General features: G+C 43.5%; 1 long non-coding RNA gene across 1 annotated transcript in view; it reads right to left on the bottom strand.

Annotated features, from left to right (window-relative positions):
* Positions 1 to 15,560, bottom strand: part of LOC124607421 — a 1,003,590-nt gene that overhangs the window by 520,002 nt on the left and 468,028 nt on the right. The window contains exon 2 of the long non-coding RNA XR_006978829.1: positions 8,429 to 8,613. This is a non-coding gene — a long non-coding RNA (uncharacterized LOC124607421). The remainder of the gene's footprint in view (positions 1 to 8,428; positions 8,614 to 15,560) is intronic.

The raw sequence follows: 15,560 nt of genomic DNA, 5'->3' as shown, positions 1-15,560 counted from the left end.
ATTACAGCACGCTGTTTCTCATGCAGCGACACAGTTACGTTACACACCGCCATGTTACATGCCAAAAATTAGGAAACCCTTTAGTGGCTGCACGTACGTGACATGGAGAATAAAGATGCAGTATGTTGATAACGCTTGTTTTATTCAGAAAGCTTTAAGAATTTTCACGTAAAAATCTCGGAACCATTACTTTTGAGCATGGCCTCGTATCATGGTATTGCTTCACCCCTGTCAGTTTTCGCTACTAATTACGACACACCCTGCATACACATTTTACCTGTGGCGCCCAAAGCCTGGGCCCTGGCGCACAGACTAGGTAGAACTCCACGCATGGTTGAGCTCCCTGTGCCAGCACCCACACCTTCCCGCACCCCGCTCCATGCGGCCAGACCGTCGTACCCCTGAGACGGAGTCTCGAGCCGGCCGCATTACAGTTACCCACCGTGCTGGCGTCTTGCTAGCGGGCTGCGTTCCGCGCGATCGCCGCGGTGGCTTGCTATAATTACTGGCAATAAGTGAACATTTGAATCCCATCACGGGCTCGGCGGAGCACAAACAGCGACGTAATTGGGAGGTGGAATCTGGGGACGCCGCAGCGCAGCGGGCCCAGCAGGCTTGGTTTTCCAGCCGATTGAGGCGCGTTCTCATTTAGCCGGCAAGGTCAGCAGCCTCCACACTCCACAGCGCACTCAGCACTCGCGTCCCACCCGCGCCACACCCTCTGCTGAAGGGATACGTGTCGCGTGTTCCTGTTTAGTTTCTGCGGGGTCTACCTCAGTTGACAGCGAAAACTGTCACGGGCGAAATATGCGACACTAGAAGCAAAGACATTCAGGAAATATGGCGAGTTACCGCGAACGTGTGTGTGGCTTCGAGCCGCAACTGATTTCAACAGGAAATATTTTAATACTTCGTAGAAACGCATTTCAGATGTAAAATCCGAGCGGACACTCTTCTAATGTCTGGACGAATGAGACTTTTCTGTCAAGATTAGCTTCTCACGCAGGGGTTGCGTCACTATGGATTATCCTAACATTTCACTCAGGTTTTCCAAGTAAAGGTAAAAATTGCTTCAGATCTGGCGCATAAGTTAAAGGAGGAAATTTTTCGTTTTACAGTGTGTAGCTGGAGTCATTCCAAATAAATATTGCTCATCACGTCTTGCATGCGAGACTCAGTGTCGACGGAAAGCGTTTCCAACGGTTTTTGAAGGGCAATTTTTACGTGACCATTCCATAGAGCGACCTCAAATTAGACTAATGCGATATTTATTTTATCGACATGTACTAACAGTAACAAGTACTGCAGCAACGACTGAGCAGAGCTGCCACAAGGCGACAGCAGCCGGTTCTTCTTGGTTTACTGCCCCTGATAAAACATAGTGAGAAGACGAATTTCGCATTACGCTAATTTGAGACCGCTCTATCGAACGGGCATGTAAAAGTGCGCTTTCGAAATCATTGTCTTTGTAACGGGATCCAAAATGGCGCTTTCCGTCGACATTGGGCGTCGCATGAAAGATACGATCAGCACTATTTCTTTGGGCCGACTCCATCTACATACTGCAAAAAATAAACTGCAAATATCTGTCGAAACACCAGAGAAAATGAGCCGTCTGGTATATACGTAGTAATTATAAACTGGAAGCAAATGTGCACCCCAGAATAAAATTGAATAACTACATGCACATAAATACTATCTTTTTGCAGATGATCCATTCATCCCATAGGACGAATATAAGCTTCTGAAATTACTTATGCCCAATATCTTTTATAAAAGTTACAATTTTCACATATCTAGAACAAAAATAAAACTTATCGCACGGGAAGGAAAAAAACCCAATCAGAGTGAAGATAATAATTTACACCAAGCTACACAATAAATTTGAAGCTTCACTTGTCTCTCTTACGGTTTATCTTTTAACGATGACTACTCAGTGAAGATAATGTTCCATCGATTCCAATATATGTGGAACAATTCGGCGAACAATGAAGGGTAAGGTGAGAGACGAGACTGAAATTTTATAAGACTAGGGCTGTGCCAACATTCATCTGCGGGAGCGTGTATGAATAAAAAAATTATGGAAAAAAATACAATCGTCTGAAATGCTGTTCCTCATATCAGTGAAAATATCCTCCCTAAAAGACAGAAAATTCAATCAAAGGATAAAGCAGCAGTTCAATATATTCTGGTCGAATGACAGAATTTCCCAAAGCAAGGGAAATATGGAACCTACATTTTTAGAATGGAGGGAAATAAGATTTCCAAGCTTGCCCTAACGTAACGTCTATCTGCATCTACATACATATTCCACAAGCCATCGCGTGGTAAGTGGCGGAGGGCAACCTGCACGATTACTATTTCCTTTCCAGTTCTATTCGCAAATACAGCGATGGAAAAACGACTGTCTATATACCTCTGCACGTGCCCTAGTTTCTCTTGTCTTTGTGATCCTTACGCGAAATGTACGTTGGCGGCAGTACAGTCGTTCTGTAGTCACCTTCAAATGCCGGTTTTCTACATTTTCTCGTTGATGATCCTCGAAAAGAAAGTCGCCTTCCCTCCACGGATTCCCATTTGAATACCCAAACGTCCTACCGAAGGAGAGATGTTAGGTGATCCATGAAGATAATGTAGGAAAAATGAGGTCGCAACATGCTAATAGCCTAATCCCGGAAAAGAAAACAAGTACTTTACATTTAGACTCAAATTTCACCCATGGCCTACCTCCACAAGGAATGAGGTAGTACGTCAGAAGGTTTCATTTTAAAAATCAACTGCACACTCTTGTCAGTAGAAGGATACATTACGTGTCGCTTTCGCATTCCGATGCAATACTAGTCTTTTCTCTGTAGTGAGTAATCAGCTCTTTCGAACACTCTCGTATCTCCTCCTAAATCTGACAAGACAGTACAATTTGCTGCTCCAGCTCGCCCGCCTTATCTACGTGAGTGTTTACACATCACTTTTGATGTGACCGTAGACAGAAGAATCCAAGGTATGAGGTCAGTGGATACTGGAGACTAAGGTGCAGCCCGCTCTATCTATCCATATTACACTATGTGATCAAATGTATCCAGACACCCCCAAAAACGTACGTTTTTCATATTAGGTGCATTGTGCTGCCACATACTGCCAGGTACTCCATATCAGCGACCTCAGTAGTCATTAGACATCGTGAGAGAGCAGAATGGGGCGCTCCGCGGAACACACGGACTTGGAACGTCGTCAGGTGATAGGTTGTCACATGTGTCAAGCGTCTGTACGCGAGATTTCCACACTCCTAAACATCCCTAGGTCCACTGTTTCCGATGCGACAGTGAAGTGGAAACGTGAAGGGACACGTACAGCACAAAAGTGTACAGGCTGACCTCGTCTGCTAACTGACAGAGGCCGCCGACAGTTGAAAAGGGTCGTAATGTGTAATAGGCAGACATCTATCCAGATCATCACACAGGAATTCCAAACTGCATCAGGATCTACTGCATGTACTATGACAGTTAGGCGGGAGGTGAGCAAACTTGGATTTCATGGTCGAGAGCGGCTGCTCATAAGCCACACATCACGCCGGTAAATGCAAAACGACATCTCGCTTGGTGAAAGGAGCGTAAACATTGGACGATTGAACAGTGAAAAAACGTTGTGTGGAGTGACAAATCACGGTACACAATGTGCCGATCCGATGGCAGGCTGTGGGTATGGCGAATGCCCGGTGAACGTCATCTGCCAGCGTGTGTAGTGCCAACAGTAAAATTCGGAGGCGGTGGTGTTACGGTGTGGACGTGTTTTTCATGGAGGGGGTTTGCACCCCTTGTTATTCTGCGTGGCACTACCCCAGCACAGTCCTATATTGATGTTTAAAGCACCTTCTTGCTTTCCACTGCTGAAGAGAAATTTGAGGATGACGATTGCATCTTCCAACACTTCATAGTGCACGGCCTGTGGCGGAGTGGTTACACGACAATAACATCCCTGTAATGGATTGGCCTGCACAGAGTCCTGACCTTAATCCTATAGAACACCTTTGGAATATTTAGAACGCCGACTGTGTGACAGGCCTCACCGAACGACATCGATACCTCTGTTCAGTGCAGCACCCCGTGAAGAACGGGCTGCCATTCCCCAGAAACCTTCCAGCACCTGATTGAACGTATGCCCGCGAGAGTGGAAGCTACATCAAGGCTAAGGGTGGGGCAACACCATATTGAATTCCAGCATTACCGATGGAGGGCGCCACGAACTTGTAAGTCATTTTCTGCCAGGTGTCCGGATATTTTTGATCACATAGTGTATGCCGTACTGTACCGTTAAATGTTTTCTTACATCGGTTGCAAAATGTGTCGGAGCTCAATCATATATGTACAATATTCCCCAACTTCCGGCAAGTGGAATATCCTCAAGCTTTCCCGGACGACTCCACTGCAGAAATCAAAAGCATCATCGTTTTTCAAGTTTGCTTGGAAGGATGTGTGGTCTAGCGAGGTGCCATCTAGAATCCCTAACCATACATTCTATGAGAAATCTTCCTGACATTGTCACTCATGAAGCGGATGTTTGTGTAAGCTAAATTTGAGCCCAACTGATTGGGGACTTAACCGAGAAGAATATATTTGGACTAGGGTAGTCTGTGCAGTCTTGGCAGCCACAATGCCACGGTGGTGTAGTAGTTAGTAAATCTGCCTAGTAAACAGGAGACCCTAGTTCCGGCCTTGGCACAAATTTTAATTCATTACCTCGGCTTCTATCCTTATCGAAGATAAAGCTGAGACTCATATATCTCCAGGAAAATGTAATTCCTTGGGAATAATTTTATGTTAAGAAAAACCATGTTTGATAGCTAAGTAACCACAAATCCGCAATTATATCGCAAACAGCTCGCTAGTGGACCCATGTTTACCATAACGTTTTTGCTTGTGCTGTCGTATATTTTCACATCGATGTTAGTTTCCTCTGTTCATTATACTACATCCTGTATATCCACGTCATCTACATCCAATGAGTGTAAGACCCACTACGTTTCGGTGTCTGTCCAGCACAGCCGGGTGTCTACGTAATGAAGGTTTCACTGTACTGCTAGTTACTTCCTTGTGAATTTGTAGGATATAGGGACGAAATAATTTACATGCTGAATTGGCGATTCAGAATCAGAACTGGTACGTAGGGTCGACTGAAATGTTACCTGTGGTTTGGATGAAGGTTCGGTCTTAGTGTAGAAGTTATGGAAATAGTGTTGAATGGTTTCGGTACGGATTGTCTCCACTCATTTTCGTCGTAACAATTTAATACGACAGTAACATTCTGCACTTCACAATAAGTAAGAATGTACTCGTAGTGCCCTATGACTACAGTACCAACGAGTCACAAATGAAATCGGTCAACTGATGAAAAAATACTCACGTGTTACAGTTTATGGGGATACGGAAAGAAATGACAAGGACTTAGTCGCAGGTAAAGCAGGTGGTGTACTACAAGTCCGCTAGGTAGGATAGGGGAAAATGTAGTACATCTACAAACAAGATTGGTTACAAAACAGTTCTTCTCCGATCTATCTTCCAAAATAGCTCAACCGTGTGGGATCGATACCAAATAGGACTATCAAAGGATAGTGAACGTACACAGAGAAGGGTAGCACGAATGTTCCCAAGTTTTTTTCGACCCGCTGGAGAGTGTCACTGAAACGTTGAAAGAAGTTAACTACCACATTGTATCGTGAAAGCTTGCTTACAAAGTGGAACCCTCTACTTTCGCACCACTTCTATTGCGTTCGAGAACACAAGCTTAGACTAATTACAGGCACTCGCAGCAACCGGTCTTCCAGCGCTCCATGCGCGAATGGGGGGGGGGGGGGGGGGGGGCACTTAATACGTGCAATAATGGAAAGTACTCACTGCTGTACGACTCACACTGATTTCCGGAGTACAAATGTAGATGTAAAAGTGCAGGATATATTCTTACTCAAAAATATTCCCTTGGAGTCTGAACGATCAGTCATAGACGATCCAGAATCTGACCACGATCCTGTTATCTTTGCACTGGGGGACAAAACCTCTCATCTGCAAGCAGCTACAAAAATGAAAACCTTCCGCACGAAATGGAAGCGATTCAACATATCTTTTTCAAACAAGACAGCACCAGCCGCTGAAGTAGCAAACTAAGGCAAATATTGACCGACCTCTAAATTTTTTGACTTCCGCTGCCAGCGTTAGTCTCATCAAAATCCTTGTAAGTGTACTATCCCGTAATCTTGTAGTAAACTGATGAAATTCTGAAATATTGGGCGTTTTGGCCCTGTTGCAGTGCCTACTTCAACGTCTAATTAGTCTATGCCCTGAGGAAAGCCGCTGCCACACGACCGAATCGTCGGCTATTTTAGTTCTTTCAAAAGATGACGTGCCAATACATCCGGCAAGGTTTGAAGATCGACCAAGTTGTACAAAGCCTCACAGATATCATCAAAGAGAGTAGTATGACAACAACCTCAACGATCGTGCTCTCCTAAGACAATCTTCCGCCAGAATTTTAAAGTCTTGCTGGAAATGTCCGTTGCTAGAGAGCATGTACGGAAAGAGAAACGTTCCTTACGCGCATGCGCTCCACGCAAATCGAATTCCTAATGGCAAACATCGGGCGTATTATTGTTACTAGTAGTAGTGTAGCACCGGGGCTGGAAAAAATATGAAAACACCAAAAAACATAACACACTACCATCTCCGATACGGTGTAGGAAAACCGTTAGCATTCAAATCAGCTTCTAGCCATCTTGGAATGGATAAATACAGATCCAATATGGTATTCAAGGAAATCTCATACAACTTCCTGCGAAATAGTGGCAAGCTCAACTAACGATGACGGAGGTGGATAGCGATCACGTACCCTTCTCTCCAAGTTAGACCACAAAGGCTCAATAACATTGAGATCCGGTGACTGGTGGGCAGGAGAGATACAATAATTCATTCTCGTGTTCACAAAACCAGTCCTGGATGACGTAAGTTGCGCGAACAGGGGCCCTGTCAGTCTTTCGAACACGGTATCACCACTGGGGAACAAACATTTCACCACGGGACGGATCTGATCTGCCAAAATAGTCACACACTCCTTGGCAGTAATGCGACCTCGTAGACTGGCCAAGGACCTACAGAATACCATGATACGGCTGTCCAAATCGTCACCGAAACCCCGCCATTTTTCAATTTTGGGGCGTAAGCTCGATCATCAGTTGACAATCCTACAAATGCGCAGTCTTCCGCCGGAGGTGTCAGTCTCCAGACTCATCAGACCAAATGGCATTCTTCTATTGCTCCACAGTCCTTGTTTAAGGCTTCAGTACGATGTTTCCTAATTTCGATCATTGGCATCACTGATGAGTGGTCTGTCATTCCAGCCAGACCTGCAACAGTCTCTTACGAAGCACCCTTAGTGTTGTTTTCGTGCTGACAGGGTTCGCGAGTGCGACTTCAGTTCTGCGATGACTTTTTCATGTGCCATTCTCTTATTTTCGTCACCATCCTCTTCAAACGACCTCTCAACACACACATTTGTCCGCTTTGCAACTTATCGGATGACGTTTTATCGCTTTCCCTGTAAGCGGTATGAACCTTCGATAGACGCCTCTTGAAACACCAAACACTTCGCCTCCCTTGGTTACGGAAGCACCCACCATACGAGCAGCAAAACGTTGTCCGCATTCGAATTCACTTCGCTATGACATAATGCACTCACAACTACTGTTTTGACCCGACCGACACATGCAACGTAAAGACGACATCGCACAGGAACCTTTCGTGGCCGTACGGGATTAGCCGAGCGGTCTGAGCCGCTGCAGTCATGGGCTGTGCGGCTGGTCCCGGCGGAGGTTCGAGTCCAACGATGAATGGACAAACCAAGCAGATACATTAGAAATGAACTCCAACACCACACATATCGGTAATGGGATAAATCTCTCAATGAAACCGAACAAACCCTGGCTTGCTAGTGACGGACTGACAAATAGCGAGCATAGGATGTGCAGCGCAGCTTCCGAGGAGCTACAACCTCCCTCCCCCCCCCTTGATAATACCCACCGGGAATGGGCCGAAACGTTGGGTTTCTCCAAGAAATTCATTCTACTACGGTATAACAGCTCGGAATATTTTAATAAGATTAAATTGTAATAATTATTACAAACAGCGGGAACACAGAAATTAAAGGCAAATTCATCATTTCTCGAGAGCACAGACTTGGAATAAACAATAATGGACGCCAGTAGTAATACAGAAGGTACTCGCGTAAAAAGTCAGCCCTCTCGCCTGCGGTGGGGGCAAAAAGGAAAATCCCGAAGTTTGGAACTGTTGCTGTGACAAGGCGCGGGGAAATACTGCAAGTGGAACGGTGCACGCGCCTGCGGAACAGCACTCAGTGAACAATTTGGACGTGCTGTGGGCTACGGTACCTTTTTGGCGAGCGCGGGTGTCCTTCCGTGGAGCGTCCAGAAGCGCCGCGGGCGACCGCCGGCCGCTGCTGAAGCCGCGGGGCAGACGAGCCGCCACAGCACAACTCGCGACACGCCCCCTCTGCGCGCACGCGCACTAGCGCTGCCAACCTGCCGCGCCGTCCACGCCTACGCCGGTCTGCCACCTGCCGACAACATCCACAATGCATGCTGTTGCACCATCGTCCAACACATACAAACACACACACACACACAAAATCATACAGGGTGTCCCATTTTAACTATCTGTACAGAAGCAAAAAAAATAAAAAAAATTAAAAAAAAAATCAAGGAAATTTTGTTTAACTACGAAAGAGACATTAACCATCAAGACTGCTTATTTCTTAACTTTCTTCGTTATGCATTAATAAACAACAGAGCGCATTTTTTACGTAGCACCCTATATTTATTTTATTTGGTAATCCAGCAATGGTAATGCAGTTCATCTGCTAAAGACCACTTCAAAAAAGTATCACCGAGTGCCACTAAAGTACACTTGAGGTTATTAAAAACGAATCACTGACTCTTCTGCGCCGCTACTCAGTACAGGTATACGATAAAACGTACCTAATCCACTTGCTACAGTTGATATTAAACAAATGGAAACATAAAGAAAAGGGGCACCGGTATTCAGTCAACAGTCTTCAGTCAAAGATTTGTGTGCGTTTCGAAGTACACCAATTCACATATTTATCTAGTATTGTGTGTACAACTTTTAGATTACAGCATATCATCTGAAACCATAATAACTTATTGACACTATTCGCCTGCCGGCCGGTGTGGCCGAGAGGTTATAGGCACTTCAGTCCGGAACCGCGAGACCGATACGGTCGCAGGTTCGAATCCTACCTGGAGCATGGATGTGTGTGATGTCCTTAGGTTAGTTAGGTTTAAGTAGTTCTGACTTCTAGGGGACTGATGACCTCAGATTTTAAGTCCCATAGTGCTCAGAGCCATCTGAACTATTCCTCTAACATTGATTTCTCACTCGTAATAAAAGGTTTATGGGTTGCTACGAAAGGGGGAAGATCTCACGCAATTTTAATGTTTCTCGTGGGTGTTTTGGGTGAAAATAACTGCTTTTAGAATTCCGTACCTCAATCGGTAAAAAAGGAACTTTGTTGTCCATCTGTCTGTCCGTCCGACTGTTAAAATCCCTTTTCCTCAGGAACTGGTACCCTTATCGAGTTGAAATTTACGTCACATACTAAGGTCTACAGCTCTTTGGCAATTTACAACAAGTAAGCTTCTAAGTCAATGCAGTCAAAAGATACGGTCAGTTGTGTCACATATTTATATACTAGCAAACTCACTTATAAAAACCTATAGGTTACTTCCTGTTCACCTAGAATAACGATATTTGGCTGGAAGTAAGCTTTCAGAGTACAAGTAAACAAAAAAAAAAAAAATCAGAAAATTGTTAGTTTCTAATTATACTTCTTATCCGACTGCCTGTCCTGTTAAGACCCATTCTTATCATTAACCACAAAAGCAAACACGAAATTACACAAAAAATCAAAACTTAAAACTTACAATTAAAACAGTCTCGAAATTCCTTGCATAAATATCTTGCCAGTGTCGAAATCTGTAACAGGTAAAAATCATCGAGTTTCTCGATTCCCAGGGTGAATGAACTATCTGCATGCACAATTAAGTTTGTACGGTACTCACACGAGCGTAAGTCCTTGTCGCACTTGGCCAGTTTTTTAAAAAAGGATTTCATGTTACGAGGTTGCAGAACAGTGTGTATAGGCTTAAAAACAAACTAAAATTTCGTATCATTTTTGCTTTCTGTTAATAATTTGTAGCCCTGAATTAATGCTTTTTAGCGAAATAGATCAGTGGGCTATCATTTTCTTTGACAGGCAATGTGAAACGAATTCGAACGAAAGAGCAATTGTTTTCACTGTATATTGTCAATAAAGAGTCATTTCCCGCAAACTGTCAAATTTCGTAGCTGCAGCGGAATGCTGCTATTGCGAATGGTTTCCTAGGAACTCATGGCAAGTCGCGCCATAAGCACGAAACAGAAATTTGATTTACATTCTCTGGCCCTAGTATTAGTAGTAATGGTAGTAGTACCAGAAGAAGAATAAGTAGAAGGAAGAGGAGGAGGAAAACACAATGTAGAGGAAGTGCTCTGAATGTAATTCTTCGATGGAAATCATGTGTCTTTGGATAGCTATATGTCGGTAGCACTACCCGCTCTCAGTGAGAGGTTTTTTAAGTTATCGTTATAAACTTTACTTCTTACAGTATGACACTCTGAATACATCCTCAGAGTAAAACTGCAAACATTGCTAAAAAAGATTACCGCGAAACGTTCGGTATTTGGGCAACAGTTGTTTGTATCCAATTACAACAAAGTATACCCGTATCTTAATTACACCGTTACCAATGGAGTGCTAAGGCACAAAACTATAACGAATATCATCAACATACAAGTGACTAGCGAATTATTATTATTATTGAGTCATCAGTCTTCTAACTAGTTTGATGCGACCCGCCACGAACTTCTCTTCAGAGCCGTCCTCTCCGTCTTAGAATAGCAACCTACGCCCTCAATTATTTGTTGGATGTACTCCAATCTCTGTCTTCCCCTACAGTTTTTACCCTCTGACGTTCCCTCTAGCACCAAATTAGTGGTGATGTTCCACCACATGTCAGTGTTTTTCAGTTGTTCCTTTCTACGCCGACTCTGTTACCTTATCAGTCCACCTAATTTTCAACATTCTTCTATAACAACGCATCTCATATGCTTCGCTTCTCTTTTGCTCCAGTTTTCCCACAGTCCATGTTTCACAACCATACAACGCTGTGCTCCAAACGAGCATTCTCAGAAATTTCTTCCTCAGATTAGGGCCTACGTTAGGTTCGAATCCTCCCTCGGGCATGGATATGTGTGATGTCCTTAGGTTAGTTAGGTTTAAGTAGTTCTAGGGGACCACTGACCTCAGAAGTTAAGTCCCATAGTGCTCAGAGCCATTTTTTTAACTCTGCTATTCCAGTGTTCGTATCCACTTTGCTTCGCCTATCACGCGCTTCCAGTGTAGCAGAATTCCTTAATTTCGTCTGCTTTGTGGTCACCAGTTTTGATTGGAGTTTATTGTTAGTCGCATTTCTGCTACTCCCTACTGCTTTCGTCTTTCTTCAGTTTACTCTTAATCTATATTTTGTAAGACTGTTGATTCCATCCAACAGGTCCTGTAATTCTTCTTCATTTTCATGGCGAATAGCAACGTTTTCAGCGAATTTTATCTTTGATAAAGCAGACACAAAGCAACTCAATTTTATGCTCTGCTATGAAGCATAACCTACGAATCGTACGTAGAACAGTAGGCCCTGGGGGCGGTAAGTTCCCTGTCTGCGATGGCTGCACAGACAATTTCTCGTCTCTCTACAGAACGGAGTTCGCTCACCACACCCTGGCCTTCGCCGCACGCCGACGTCGCGAGATAATAGCCAGCAGCAGTGGCTTTACTACTTCCTGCGACGACACCTGTTGTTGGCAACAGGTCTGTGAAACTCTTTACATCTAGCAGAACAAAAAGGTACATGTCTCGCCATTCAGAAAACAGACTAAGTTCTGCTTGGCCATGTTCGTGGACAATATTGCATTTCCATATAATTATAAAAATGGCCAGGTGCGAGTAGATATCGTGCACTGAAGGTTCTATACAAACTTAATTATGTATACAGACAGTTCACCCATCCCGGTTATGCATACAGATAGTTCATCCATTCCGGGAATCGAAGATCTCGACAATTTTTGCCTGCTGTCGACATTGATACCGGTAAGGTATCGGTCCCAGGGATTCCAAGACTTTCGAGAATCTTTCAATTTCAATTTTGAAGTCGGAAAACAAACGGCAACATAAATATTCATTTCGTGTGATAGAATTACAAATTAACAATTGTCTAATTTTTTTCCTTTACTTGTACTATAAAACCATTCTTACTGCCAAATTCCATGGTTCTACATGTCCTCTGATTGCATTCACTTACGAGCTTAACTTTTTTACACCGCCAAAGGATTGTAGACATTAGTACGGGAAAAATTTCAACTTGATACGTCTACTAATTCCTGAGAGAAAAGGTCTTTAACAGTCGGACAGACAAACAGACAGATGGATAGCAATATGATCCTATAAGGATTCCGTTTTTACTGACTGAGATACAGAACACTAATTAAATAAGCACTCATCCGCTTCGTTTTATCTCCCAAATAATTGATTTATTAATGCGACGCTCTTCGTGTCACATTTATATCTACGTACTTCTCAATTTCTTATACGATCAACTAAAATTATCGAATGTTCATTAGCGCACTCATCTTGTTCCGTTGTCTTGAGTCTAATACACACATACACAAGCGCACACTCGCGCCATTCTAGTAATGTATTGTTTTAAGTAATAAATACGCTACGACGATAGCAGAAATATTTAAATATTACGGCATTTCTTATTTACAATCAACATTTCTGGATATCCTAATCTTTAGAATTTTTCTCTTCTTCTAAGCAGCTATTACGGAGTTTCTTTCCGAATTGTTTCGAGCTTTATCTGACCGAACGATCTTGCCGCTATATCATTAATTATCTCACTGTTAAAGTCGAGCCTGGTTCTTTTGCTGATGTTGTCTTTTTGAGTTTAACTGCGGTCTTGACTTATTATTTTAAGATTTTCTTTTACTATCCAAGTCATCATTTGTTTCACATAAGGAAGATTAGAACTGAGACTCAGAAGTGTTACGTTACACACTGGCAAGCTCTACGTGACTAAAAGAATAATTTCTGCAGCATTTCAATTTTATTAGAACACGTAAAGTCAGTCGATATTTATGAAGACGGGATAACAGTCCATAAGGGTGTATTTGTTTGCTGCCACATAGCAGGACTGCTGATGCTCTTTGCCAGCATACAGTTATGTAACATGGAATTATTGAGATCAAAAACAGTTTAGAAAAATTAACTTCGCTCCTATTTTTATAATAAAGCGTTTTCATTGAAAGATTTCTACTGATAAGAAATTTTTGAAGTATTGCCTCCAGTACAAATATCGCGATATGTAATCATCTTTGTCTTTGCTGCCAAATTTTTAATCAGTAATGAGTTTGGCATGCTGGTTCTAAAGACCTACTGCTATTTGGATGTTGGCTACTGCAACAAGCACAACAGCTTTCGATATTAGAAACTCCACAAACAGGTGAATACCACGAAAAGGCGCAACAAATACATGGAAGAGGTTGCCTACACTCGGCTTGTTTTTACTATCACGAAACAGGTGAGAGAGTTTCAAGGATATGGTTATCGCGTTGGCTTGCCAGTCATTAAAATAAAGGCATTTTTCGTTGCAGTGAGATCTTTTTGCTAAATTGCATTTGCTAACTTTCTGCTCTGTATACCAAAATATTTTGTGGACTCACACCTACATAGGGCGAAATGACACCATGACAGCCTAAGAGAAATCAGAGCTTTCACAGAAAGATTTAGGGGTTTATTTTTTCCATATGATATTCGAGAGTGCAAAACACTAAGGAAATATGTGAAGCTCCAACATACTGATGGAGGAGAGGACCAGCAACTTGGGTTTTAAACTTTTTTTTCTTCCAATATCCGTCGTCATTTCTTTGCTGTGAGTAGTTTCGGACCACCACGTCCATTTTCACAGCACGGCCGCAGACGTAAGTGTAATCATGCAGTTCCCACCAATGCACATGTAACTAAATATTCATTATTCCTCACTAGTAATCATTACATAAACATAAAATGATAGACTTCGTTTGGGTATACAATGCGATTTCTAACCAGTCGAAGTGATCATGTAGTTCAGGGGCGTACAGAATTGCTAGTACCACGTACCCGTGACGACGTAAAAAAAAAAGTGCCATGAGACCAAGTTATTATTTGCAACTGGAATCCCCTTCTCCAATGCCAGATGGACAGGACTCAAAAGAACTAAGCTTTATAAGGGCACGCTCTCTCCTTTCCGGGAGGAGAAAAAAAATCACAAGAAGGAACGGAGAAGGGCTGGTCGCATGCGGCCCACAGTCTGTGCATATCTGATGTGGATGGTTCTTCTTTGGAGTGTGTATGTCATACAGGAACAAAAAGTTTCTTCTGTATGATTCGTCGACCCACAGCAATTTTTCCTCGATTTCCGCGGCAGACTAGGTCCATTTGGTCGCTGGCAATGGAAGTTGTTTTCATTAAGGTTTTTTTCTTTCCAGAACCTGCTTTGTACATATTTAACCGGTGACCATCTTCTCTGAATATACGTAATACTTAGAACGGCAGTGTAGAAATGGTTCCTTGTGGAGACAGTAGCGCAGCGTAGCGGGACAGATTTAGCCTGCTGACGCTGCGGCGTCTCAGACCAAGACGATGCCAGCTAGGAGTTTCAGCGGCAGACGAAAAGAAAAAGCGCGGTGCAGGAAGAGGGACGAGTATAATCTCATTGCCCAGCATGCAAATTACATGCGAGAACGCAGCAGGCGGCGCGGCGTGCGGAAGACAAAAGCCGCCCGAGCAGAACTCGGCTCACAGAGGCTGCTGCGGCTGCCGCCGTCCGACGTAAAAGTCTCCTGTCTCGGCCGTGACTCACACTGTGTCCCACAAGACAGGAGCGGGCGGCAGCTGGGACCTGTCAGGCGACATCCCGCTGAGAAAGAGAGTGACTGACTGCCAGGAAACTTCTGAGAGAAATGCAGTTAATTGGAAGTCAGCGAGCAGTTGTTAACAGGCCATTCTCTTACAGAGGAATTAGTGAGTTCGAAAATAAGTGACAGGCATATGGTTTTTGGCTCCACGGTCAGTGACTACCACCCTAAGACGCACCACGAGCGAATGTAAAAAGAATCTTTCACCGGAGTGTGTGCTGCCTTGAAACTTCACGGAAGGTTGAAATTGAATGCCAAATAAGGATATGAATGCGAACAGCAGATTCGGTAAGAGCATAGCCCCAGATACGCAAGATTCCGGTTTTCGGAAAACACTTTCAATCGGGCAGGAAGTTTCATAACATGAGCGAATGATCTTCACGTGTCAGGCTCAGACTGCTGTCGACTGTTACAGTTTCAACACCTTATTCTTGA

This window comes from Schistocerca americana, chromosome 3 (assembly GCF_021461395.2).
Source record: "Schistocerca americana isolate TAMUIC-IGC-003095 chromosome 3, iqSchAmer2.1, whole genome shotgun sequence".
Taxonomy (NCBI): domain Eukaryota; kingdom Metazoa; phylum Arthropoda; class Insecta; order Orthoptera; family Acrididae; genus Schistocerca; species Schistocerca americana.
The sequence above is the reverse complement of the archived record's forward strand: the minus strand, read 5'-3'. Positions and strand labels throughout refer to the sequence as shown.